At 33.7% G+C, this 12,895-nt stretch overlaps 1 protein-coding gene across 3 annotated transcripts in view; it reads right to left on the bottom strand.

Moving 5' to 3' along the window:
- LOC134681240 (triadin-like) overlaps positions 1–783 on the bottom strand; it is a 50,941-nt gene extending 50,158 nt beyond the window's left edge. For 2 of the 3 annotated variants that reach the window (XM_063540768.1, XM_063540774.1), the window contains exon 1: positions 706–783. The gene's annotated coding sequence lies outside the window, so the exon portion shown is untranslated. Of the gene's footprint in view, positions 1–692 lie in introns of all 3 variants that reach the window. The other variant, XM_063540770.1, reaches the window with a different exon arrangement.
- Positions 784–12,895: the final 12,112 nt, after the last annotated feature.

Raw genomic sequence — 12,895 nt, 5'->3', positions numbered from 1 at the left:
TTGCATCGTAAATGAACGATATGTTACATTATGGTCATTTGCACTGTTTTCTCTTGGTCACTTGATAATCTTTGAAACTGAAAGACAAAATGGAGAAATCATGGGTCTCTGTGAAAAATGTTAAAATATTGAAAAATAAAGGTTTGGCAGGTAGGTGAAACTTACATAAATGAAAAGATAAATGAAAACTGAAGAGATTGATGCCCGATTTATATAATTCCAAGGCCCTCAGTCGGCTCCAGAAGCAATGAAACAGCGCATCTATTTTTGGGTGGGCAAATATCCACTTTTTGATATGGGACGAGCTCTGGCGTCCCACCGCCCCAGCTTGTCTGGAAAAACAGCCATCGGACGTCAGAGTAATCTCGGACTAGGTTTTTTTAAGCTCTGGATTTCGTGTTTTACTTCTTCGGGATCTGTGAATTCTTTTTTTTTTTTGTTATTTCAAGATCCGGGATTTTTATTGATTTAAAATTGAATTTTGGACCTCGGGATTTCGTGTTTTTAAGCCCGGGATTTCGGGATTATGATCATGACCCCCCTCCTATCCCCCTTCTTAGTGGTAGAAGTTTTATAAATATGACATGAAGAACCATTATTGTGATGGGATGTAAAAAATGGACAGAAAAAGAGTAACGCATTAAATGAGTAATTTAGTTTTAGATTTCATATGTCTTATTTCGTTTTATCACCTGTATATTTTACCTGACAACTTGGAAGCCGAAAATCAATTTACCGGATGTAGGCGACGCTTTTTAAATTTTGAAAAAACGTTCTAAATAAGGTCCGCGCTTTCCGTGCATGGATTGAAGGTATGCAAAATGTAGAGGAAAAGAAAATAAAAGAATTTCAGTGAACAAAATAAATCCGAAGTAGATGAAAACCAGACGATACAACTAATTTCATACTTGATTGATTGATTGATTGATTGATTCTCGGCAACTTGAAATTTTCAATACAAGTTCGAGTACATTTAAATTAGCCTGAAAGTGTTATTTTTATTTCCTGTTCATGTTGAAATTGGAATATAAATATCAAAGAATTTCTAAGATTTTTTTGCATCTCCCAGTATGGAAATCCCGTTAAAAAGTTAAGTTGACGAAACCTTGATCAATACGAACGGGAATGCATATATATCTGTCGTTTTAACAAGGATATGTTTTCTCCAAACACAAATCATGCCACAGACAATTTCTATATAATTTGTTCCATCTATATGAAATAAGTTCCACACTTTACCTGGTGAAATAAGTTCTGGGTTGGTGAAATTTGTTCCTTACCTAGTGAAATAAGTTCCATGTTTGTGAGTTTTGTTCCTTACCTGGTGAAATAAGTTCTGGATTTGTGAGATTTGTTCCTCACCTGGTGAAATAAGTTCCTTGTCTATGAAATATGTTCCACTGGTTAAACAAGTTATCTTATATACTGAGCACTTGTCATCAGTCAGTTTAAAGTCATTATGAAAAACATGTATTTAGTCTGTATTATATTGATAATGTAATAAATTAAAAGTGAAAACATCCAATTTGGATCATGTGGAGTTCAGCAAAAGTTAGATAACATACTCAATTAATAATACTGAAAATGACAATAATGAACCAGGAAAGAGTAGAATAAGAAATAATAATAAAAGTCATTCATCAAAAAAGGTATCATAGTTAAAGATGAACATTTGTACTTTTTAAAAAAGGACAAAGTGACTGATCAATTATTTTAAAAGACAAAGAAACAAAAGACACACTCTTTAAAAACTGTGCAATGACCATAGCTATATAATTCTTATATGATTTGCATATCTATAAATACTTGAGTTGGATTGGTTAATTAGAATTTTTCTCTAAGTTTACACTTCGATAAACCATGTTTCCGAAACTACTTTTGTAATCTATTCATGCGCGATACACAAACTTGCAGCGATCCCGGGATTTTCAATAAATTGAGATTTAAAAACAATTGCATAACAGTTGTGACTTTTCTAATGCATATATAATAAAGAAAGAGATAAATTTAATTCCCTTAAGCTTTGAAAATGTATTAAAAAAACGACTTGCCATTGTGCTTTTGGTGGTAAATATATAGCCATCAACAACAAAAATGTTTATTAAATATCACAAATGTTTCGCCGAAGAATTATAAGGATTAAACACATTTTTTCTAGAGGTTATTGATGTGTAAACCGGGGCTCTTACTCACAAATTCAGTTTGTGAGTTAATCGCCCCGGTTTACACATCAATAACCTCTAGAAAAAATGTGTTTAATCATATAGTACATGTATGATAAGAACACCCATGACAGATCAACAGGAAACAAGGAGGTCGAATACCACATAAAGGATAAAACATAGATACAAATTATGATACATTATCATCGCTTTTATTTCTTATCTTCATCCTACAGTCATGCATTCAATTGCAAATGTACCCCATGCAAGCACAGTACTTATTTTCTGTGAAATAGGTTCGAGCAGAACATTTTCATTGATTTCTATAAAATACCTTTGTACAAAACTAATTTCACCTTTTCTTTTGAATTTTAGTATTAGAACAAAACTCATGGTGCTGTAATTTTTGTTCCGGAACTTATTTCGATCACACTTGTTTAAAAAATTAGTTACAGAACAAATTTTATAGGGCTGGAACATATTTTCTGTGACATAAGTTCCGGTGGAACATATTTCATATGAAATTTGTTCCGGCGGAACAAATGTCACGCCGGAACAACTATTTTGTTACAAATACACCTGAGCCTCATTGCAGTGAATTTAATGTTTAAGTTTGTGTATGAATCAGATCTAGTTGTATATATCTGCACATGGTATTTTGATCATCAAAAAATCGATCGTTGCTACCTTTTCTGATATAAAGTATTGCATGTCTCAAATGTTTACAAGCGGTTGTTTCAGAGGAAATCCAAATATATAATCATTTCCTCAATGTCAAATATTCTTATTGCCTGTACAATCGCTTGCTAGTTTACTGTACAATCATTTCGAGCTTCCTTGTACAATCGCTTGGCCAAATTCATTCAATACACTACATGCATTTTATTGGCTGTTGTGTTCTTTGTCTGTCCTATTATATTCATCTATGGTTTTTGAAATAGAAATGAGCACAAAGTCAGAAATTTTCAAGAGATAGAATCATGACTGTATAAGCTGTTTTTCGGCTAAATACCATACTATGTTCAGTTGAGTGAAGCGTAATACAAGCGGAATCCAGTTTAAAATTTACCAAGACTCTAATTCAACCATGCAATTGATTGGTCATTTGTTTGACGTTGGTGCTAATCACATGGACATCAGAATAATTTCAAAGACCTAGTAACCATGACCACGAAGGTTGGCTATATGTTTAGATATTTTTGACATATAGCTCTTCAACGGTCTCGGTACTTATACATCTTCGGATTTCAAATTTTTGGCTTTGAGCGTTCCTGGTGAAGGTAAATCCAGAAAAGCGCTTCTGACACAAGAATTTATTCAACGTGTTGTTTTCAATTTTTTACATCACTGGGTCGATATCTCTGTTGGTGGACTACTAGTCCCCGAGGGTATCACCAGCTCAGTAGTCAGTATTTCGGTACTGACTTGATTTAACAAACTTTACTCAAATTGTCCGTTTATAAATTTATAAATTATTAAGAAACTATGGTTTCAACTCCCTCAAGGAAAGTTGGCTTATGCTATTCATTTTAATTTGTTGCGATTCGAACGAAATTTTTTTAGATAAAGGAAGATGTGCTCAGTGGCAAGGCTCAAAAACAATTTTGATTTTATTCAGTGTTTACATGTGGAAAAGCATTGATTAATTGGGGCTATAAGGAAATAAACACCGCGATAACTAAACATCGGTACACACATCAAGTTGTTTGTTCCCGATTGTCCCACTTTTTAAAAATTTTAGAGTTCTGATTGTCCCAAATTATTTTATGTAGTCAAATGTTCTTAGTTCAACAAGGTAACTGTTGTTTGTTTTGCTAAATAAACAAGAATTAATTATTGCACATTTAATATTAATTTTATAAAAGTATAAACAAAAATTAAATTATTAGATTGATACACTTTTGATAAAAAGAATATAGTAGTTCTGATTTACGAAATATATCTTTTAAGGTCTTGAATTTTTTCTTAACCTGATTTTGGGGTTTATATATGACTAGAAAAAAAATTGGTGACGAAAAAATCATATGGTGGTGCAATTATTTTTGCTACTGCCATTTGAAAGTTCCCAATTCTGATGATTTTCCAAGTTATCATCAAATTTTATCCATTTTGGGGCTAGGATCATGAAAAAAAATCAGTTTTACAATTAAATTCTATTTTTTTATACTTTCAATAATTTAAAAGATAGAGTGGACGAATCTGAATAGATCTAACTTTAAAAAAACTAGAAGTAGGTGTTAATATAACAAAGTTTTATAAAATTTTATTGCTTTTTTGTATCAAATTGACCTTTCTGTCAGTTTTGTCAATTCTAGAATTTTCTCTTGTTTTAAAACACAAATCTTATTATTTCAACTTCTTTCTTATATCATAAATGATTGAAAAAATACACATTTGAGAAATTTGAAAGAATATATGGGATGCACATCATGCTTCGGATAAAATCATTTCTTGTACCCCCATCTATTTTTTTTCTAAATTTGCTGCTGTCCAGAATTGTTCCAGATCAGCTTAATTTTCCAAGAATCACATTTACAGATTGTTTATCCATTTTTTTCATTGTTTTTGCAGTCAACATGACTCTTCACTAATTTTAAAGAAGAGCCAGACTTCAATAAGAAATAAGAAGATGTGGTATGATTGCCAATGAGATAAGTCTCACAAAGAGACCAAATGACACAGAAATTAACAACTATAGGTCACCATACGGCCTTTAATAATGAGCAAATCCCATACAATAGAGCTACAAAAGGCCCAAAAATTACTAACGTAAAACAATTTGAAGGGCGAGAAAACTTATGGCATAACATTATTTTTTTTATCTATATAAAACATTCTTCCTTTAAATCAAAACATATCTAATGTATGTGTACACTATGGTGGGCGGTAAAGGCAATTTCGCGTTTTCGCCCTACACGTTGTATAGGACAACAACGCAAAACATTTCTCTTTGCGATTTCGCGGTTTCGAATTCACGATTTTTGTGTTTCCGCCTTTCAGCGTTTTTACTTTTCGCGATTTCGTGTTTTCCAGATTGTGCGATATCGTGTTGTCCCTACACTTGACGTCTTTGAACTAATGTGTGTACAAAATAAAATGTCTTGTCATTTCTTATCTGGAATGGGGTAGCTCCGTAACATGTTTCAAATAAACAAATTGGTTCAAAGTCGTCAAGGCTAGGGAAAAGGCGAAATTGCGTAAAGACGAAATACGCGAAACCACGAAAACGCAAAAAGGCGAAAAACGAAAACGATGGACGAATATTGAATCAAAGGCTCATTGATTTCACCTCAGAATCAAATAGAAAAAGGGAGTACAGAGTGATGTATATATTCTTCATGAAGTCCCCCAAATGATCCAACTTTGCTTCCCCCATGTATATTGCAGGAGCAGAAAAAGAAACAAAACCATCAGCTAATGCTTTGTCCATTGCTGAAATTGACAATCAAATATTGGATATTTCTTCTTGACAGTTGCACAATTTATCACTACACTCCCTAGAATGCAAATTATTTGTTCATTAAAATTGGTGTGCAAAGTAGTTAAACACCCCCAAAAATGGTTCCCGGGCTAACATGCCTACGCAATGTACCCTATTGTTCTGCAAACCAAACCACCATGAACTTAGCATAGACCTGTAAATGTTTAAAAGTTCTGTGTAATTTGGTTTCTTGTGAAGAGTTGTCACATTTGGCAATCATACCACATCTTCTTCTTTTTTTAAATTCAGATGTACTTTCGAAAATGAAAGCCCATCAAACATCAACCATTTTGTAATTTATAGTCATCTGAAACATGGTCCTTTGGGAATTCACATACTTGATATATTTCTTGCATGCAATGAATGTTAAATGTTCATACTCCAGCACATGGACACTGTGCAGTTTTTTTCCAGCTCATTGGATATGTCCATCATTATGACCAGTTGTAAGGTATAGACATAGTGCTCCGAAGTTACGAGTTTTATTTGCAATCGGCCATCGTCGGGTGAGTCTGTAACTCGCCTTCTACCGGTACGGCATCTTCGCTAGCCAAGGGTTATGATCCACTCCCGATTTTTAGCTCTGAAACTACTGAGCCAAATTTAACCAACCTTGGTCACAATTATCCTTGGGGTATCTAGTTTAAAAAAAAAACGTGTCCGATGACCTGGCCATTCAACCAAGATGGTCGCCATGGCTAAAAAAAATAGAACACAGGGAAAAATAAATGTTTATTTTGGCTTATATCTTTGAAACCAAAACATTAAGAGCAAATCTGACATGGGATAAAATTGTTGATCAGGTCAAGATCTATCTGCCCTGACATTTTCAGAGGAATCGGACAACCTGTTGTTGGGTTGCTGCCCCTGAATTGGTTATTTTAAGGAAACTTTGCAGTTTTTTGTTATAACCATGAAAACTATTATAGATAGAGATAAACTGTAAACAGCAATAATGTTTCGCAAAGTAAGACCTACAAATATGTCAACATGACCAAAATTTTCAGTCAAGCCCTTAAGGAGTTATAGCCCTTTATAGTCAATTTTTAACAACTTTTCGTCATTTTTTGTAACTTGTACCAAAATCTTCTTCTCTGAAACTACATGGCAAAATTTAACCAAACCTTAATTATCATTGTGGTATATAGTTTTAAAAATGTGTCTGATGACCCCGCCTACCAAACAAAATGGCCGACATGGTTGAAATTAAAACATAGTGGTAAAATGCAGTTTTTAATTTATATCTTTTAAACTAAGACATTTAGGGCAAATCTTTCAAGATTTAAATGTCCATCAGAATAAGATCTATTTCCTCACGAATTTTCAGATGAAACCGACAACTCGTTGTTGGGTTGCTGCCCTAACATTTTTTCATCCGTATCCAATATCCTCTGTGTTGTCTCAGTCAGCCAGTGTTTACGATGTTCTAAATATGTTTTGTCTTCTGTACTATTATTTGTCTATTTGTCTTTTTAGTTTTAGACATAGTGTAGTCAGTTTATTTTCGATCTTTGAGTTTGACTGTCCCTCTGGTATCTTTCGTCCCCCTTTTAACAATATTTTCCATGGTGGAAAAATAGATATGCAGATAAGGCAATTGTCAACAACTAAAATTGTAATACAATTGGAAGTGGCTCCCATCCATATCTTTTTGATATATTTTTACAAGAATGGAAACGCATCCAATAGAGTCCATTTACTATAAATAAACTCATCATAGATACCGGGATCGTAATTTCATATATATACGCCAGACGCACGTTTCGTCTACAAAAGATTTATTAGTGACGCTCGAATGAAAAAAATGTTAAAACTTCCAAATAAAGTACAAAGTTAGAGAACATCGAGAAACAAAAATCCACAAAAGTGTTGCCAAATACAGCTAAGGTAATCTATTCCTGAATAGGTGGAACACTATTGATTAAATTATTTTCGTTGGTACCAATTTTGCTGGATGTTGCACATGTTCGTGAATATTCCACTTCTTAGTTTTGCTGAAGTCAGCATTCTAAACTTTAGAAAATTTGCCATTCGTTGATCATTTAATTTTGTGGTTCACCTTTACCCGTGAAATCCACGAAAAATGGTATCCAACGAATAATAATGAATCCACAGTTTTCATCAATATGTAGTTATTAAGGAACCAGGATTATAGTTTGATACATCAGACGCGCGTTTCGTCTACACAAGACTCATCAGTGACGCTCAGACCAAAATAGTTTTAAAGCCAAACAAGTACGAAGTTGAAGAGCACTGAGGACCCAAAATTCCAAAATGTTGTGCCAAATACGGTATAAAAGTTTTCATTTTTGAATGAGTTATTATATTTTTTTCCTGTTTAAATAGAAGATGGATTTTCCTACCTGATTATCCTGTTGATTCACTGAGTCTATGCCACTGTTGGTGGACGTTTCTTCCCCGAGAGTTTCACCAGCCCAGTAGTCAGCACTTCGGTGTTGACATGAATATCAATTATTAAGTCATTTTTTTTTATAAATAAACTGTTTGCAAAAGTAAGAATTATTCAAAAGGATTTTCTTATCCCAGGCATATATTTGGTGGGGTTCGTGTTGTTTATTCTTTAGTTTTCTATGTTGTGTCATGTGTACTATTGTTTTTATGTTTGTCTTTTTCATTTTTAGCCATGGCGTTGTCAGTTTGTTTTAGATTTACGAGTTTGACTGTCCCTTTGGTATCTTTCGTCCCTCTTCTTTTACTTTAGCTGTATTTGGCACAAATCAATGGAATCTTGGGTCCTCAATGCTTTTCAACTTTACACTTGGTTGGCATTTCAAATACTTTGATCTGAGCGTCACTGATGAGTCTCATGTAGACGAAACGCGCGTCTGGCGTATCAAAATAATAAGCCTGGTACATTTGATAACTATTGAAAGAAAAATCTATCCATATACCAATATTTTGAGTTCGGATGAGTGTCCATCATGGACCTGACTGGTCTCAGTCATCCTTTGTATGAGTTTTCTCCCCTTATGTATTTGAAAATCAGTATTACTCCCCAACCTTACAAGTGAATGACCTTGGATCTTGTGATTTGAGATCACTGACCTATGCTATTACCTCGAAATTTAGGTCAAGACAAAGGTCAATATCATGTCCAGATGTTGACTTTTGCTTAAAATCATAACTGGTTCATAATTAGCTCTTTTCACTATTCTGTAAAGACCCATTATATTTGTTCTGATTATCTCTTTTCTTATTACACCAAATATGTCACTAGCCCTGTTTTGTGGTTTCGCAAGATGTCGCTAAGATTTTTTGAATATGACATCGAACAGTTATTGCGCTTTTGAGACTGACACTGTTTAGTCAAAGACTTTGATTGTATGAGTCATTCTCCCTAACACTGTATTCTTTGTGGTGAGATCTCCTTCGTAACTGTATTTTTAGGAAAAATATATAGAAACATTTATTTATTGAAGCAGAATGAAGCAACCTTTGCTTGGACCCCAGTAGAACTTCCGAAAACTGTAAGTATCTTCTCATTAATAATTTATTAAATTGATGTGGAAAGCCTTCAACGCTAAATTTTAAGCTAAAATTAAAGCCATTAGTTCTTTTTCATTTGGTTTTGTAGACATTTGACCATTTAAAACATTGTTTTTACCAGAAATACCCTTTTTTGATAAAAAAAAAAAAAAAAAAAGTACATGGAATCTTTTTTTTTTAATCAGTTTGAAAGTGATACCTTGTTATACCGTTTTATAAATTTCTTCTCTATTATCGAAGTGTAGGGACAAAGAAACGCTCAATTGCTCTGTACATTTGGTTTTTAACTGTTCAAAGAGACATCAATTGTCGAAATCCGGATAAGGTTTACAAATTAGCACCTCATGTTTGTGGTTTACCATCTTTGCTGCAAGTTTATTGTTTTCTATTTGGTATTAAATTAATATACAGATCCACTTTATTACCTCTTGTGATCAATTTATTTGGAAATTGCAATGGCAGTCAGCAGGGTTTAAGAACATCAGTTGTTCGACCTGTTAGTTAAATGCGTTTTGTTAAAATATACTTTTTCAATTTATTAGAAAATGATGCTTGTGCTATATTTAGACCCTTTACAACTACATTTGTTTTACATGCAAACGAATAAAAATTGCGGTATTTATCCAACACAATCATAGGTTTGAACCTTGTTTTCAATTTCGACTTGTTTATATTTATTTCGTTTGAGCTTGTATTACATTTTATCTCCGACTAGTATAATCCGTTCATCCTTTTTCGACTTTTTAAAATTCAAGAGTCTATCCTAAATTGAAGTAAATTATATAGCATACAAAATTCTTTTCGATCCCTAACATCACTAAAGAGACATTAATTGTCGAAATCCGGATATAGTGTACAAAATTTAGCACCTCATGTTTGTGGTTTACCATCTTAGCCGCAAATTCATTGTTTTTTGTTTGGTATTCAATTAATATAAAGATCCCCTTTGTTACACCTTGTGATCAATTTATTTGGCAATCGTCAATGCTAATCAGTAGGGATTAAGAACATCAGTTGTTCGACATGTTAGTCAAATGCGTTTGTTAAATTATACTCTGAAGTTCTTGTTTGTAAATTACAATGCTTATCGATTTGTTTGCTTGGTTTGCCTTAATATCTTGAAACTTATATAAAAGATAGACACTTAGATGGCATAAATTCTCAGCAGGACAATTTCTTCCAATGTGTCTGTATGATTCGTACTTCAAATGACGATTGGGTTTTATCTTTGTTCTGTTTTGAGCAAAAACTTTTAAAAAAACCCAGAAAAAGGAGAAATTCAAAATCAGAAAAAAAGATATTGTCGTCATGGATCTAATTGGGTATAGAAACGGGGAATGTGCCAAAGAGAACGCAACCATACCTAGGAGCATCAACGTAGCTAGAAAATCCAGCACCTGCATAAAATGTATGTGTGAATGTTAAATGTTAAGGTATTGCAAATGGACCTAGATGAGCGACACATACTTTTTACGTTTCCAGTTTTCTTTCTTATTTCTCTCTATATATAAATTAGACATTCATATCAAAAATAGTTTTGAAGACCATATGCTGACTCCGACATAAATATGTTCACATCAGAAAAGCACAAAGTTATCTACATATTAATATATTACTATGAATTAGATGTATAACACTAAATACCACGAACCACAGGATACAGACTATTCAAAAAGAAAGCAATAACTTTTCAGAGTACATGATATTTATCCCTGTGTTTTGTTTGGTTCGTGTTACGCAGTCTTCGGTTGTTTATGTTGATTTTTTTGCACAGTTGTATGGGTAAGGGTGTTTGTCTTTTTTATTGTGTTTTGCCATGTATTCGCGCCAAATGAATGTCACGTGGTATACATTTGTGTTTTGTCTCTCTTTTAAAATACCACAGCCATATTTCACGCATTATTACATACTAATAGTCTCAAAAATAGTTAACAAAAAAATAAAAAATCGTATATATATTATATACGAATATAAAAAAGGAAATGTGATATGATTGTTAATAAGACAACTCTCCACAAGAGACGAATTATTTTATTTCTAAGCCGTATTTTTGGGGGGATGTTTTATCCACCAGTCGTACGATCTCAAATAAATCGGTGTATTTTTGGGAATGTCTTGAGGCTCAATTCTTGGAATACGTTTATTCCCGAGAAACCATTTTCCTTTAATGATATGATCATAGATAATATGTTGTTTCATCATTTCTGGATTATCTGCAATGCGGGGTAAATCAACATATGGTGAAGATTTTAATTTTATCTGAATATCTTCTATTGTAAAACACCATCGGCAATGCCATCCTCCTTTGGGAATAGTCCATGTTTTTGGCTGTGTACGAATATCAAGTGGTGACTGGAATAGGGTTCCAAAAGAAGAGGGATTATATGAAACAGGATCAAGGAAAAAGAATCCGAACAAAAATGTATCCCATTCGACTCCTGTCGGATATGGGGAACTGTTGTAGTACTTAAGAAAATGAAGAACTTCTGGACGGACAATATCGTCAAGATCGGTAAAAATAACAAGCGAGTTCAATGGTATGTCCTTGTAAATATTATGTAAGCTAGAATTACGGAGGCGCATCTCATTTTGCACATGCTTATTTGTAGTCTTTATATGAACATGAAGTTGACGAAATTTGACCAAGGACGATAACTCCTTTTCGTGGTTTTTCACATAAAATGATTTCGGCTCTAATGCAGTTGTCTTATCTCCTTCAATGACAATAAACTCATCCGTGTAAGGAAGTGAGTTATCTATTTTTACTCTTAATAAGTCTATCTCATGGTTTATTAGTGTAGCCTGTACTATATAACAAGGCTCGCTTCTTTCAGTTATGGTCACATGACTTGGATGTGGTGGTATCCCACAATCCTTTCCACTCCAGTCATTCAAGCATGTTTTGCACGCGTCATTCGACATTTTAGTTAAACATCTCCTTGTGCTTTGCGATTGGATAACTTTCCTCGGATAAGATTTGTTATCTACTAGTATATGACGTATTTGATTATTTGCAGGAATATCTTTCAGAGCGAAGAGAGAAATGTATAATGCATATGTGCAAAACATCACTATTATAGTTAACTGCAACAGTGGCGGATGCAGGTATTTTCGAAAGGGGGGGTGCTAGCCCAGGGCAAAGGGGGGGTGCAGGGGGGTGCAAACATATGTCCCGATTCAAATGCATTGATCGGCCAAAATAAAGGGGGGGTGCGGACCCCCGGAACCCCCCCTCTGGATCCGCCACTGTGCAACAACCGAGCCTTATTTCGTCGCCAGTACATCATGATGTATCAAGTTCTCTGGAACAAAAGAGAATATCAAAAATTACTTCAAGGGAATATCATACATTACTTCAAGGGAATATTATTCATTACTTCAAGGGAATATTATTCATTACTCAACTATTTTTAAAGAACGTTCGGGTAAGGGCTGATGTTGACCTCACATTTCAGGTTCATCTAACGAAAGATTTTGGACACTTTTTGAACACTTAAATGTCTGTTTAAAATGATTCAATAAGTTTATATTAAAGATTTTAACTGATTTAGTCATTTAAAACGCCCCGATTCAAGGTTTAACATGAGAAATGTATCAAATATGCCCAAAAACACTTTTCAGATGGTTTTTTGTCAAAAATGAAAGTGACCGCATCCGTGTTCATCCTCAACCTTTATATATGTTATGTATTATCATCAAATACAACTTGTATTTCAATATTATGAATGATCACGCGAATGCGGCC

This window comes from Mytilus trossulus, chromosome 8 (assembly GCF_036588685.1).
Source record: "Mytilus trossulus isolate FHL-02 chromosome 8, PNRI_Mtr1.1.1.hap1, whole genome shotgun sequence".
NCBI lineage: Eukaryota > Metazoa > Mollusca > Bivalvia > Mytilida > Mytilidae > Mytilus > Mytilus trossulus.
The sequence above is the reverse complement of the archived record's forward strand: the minus strand, read 5'-3'. Positions and strand labels throughout refer to the sequence as shown.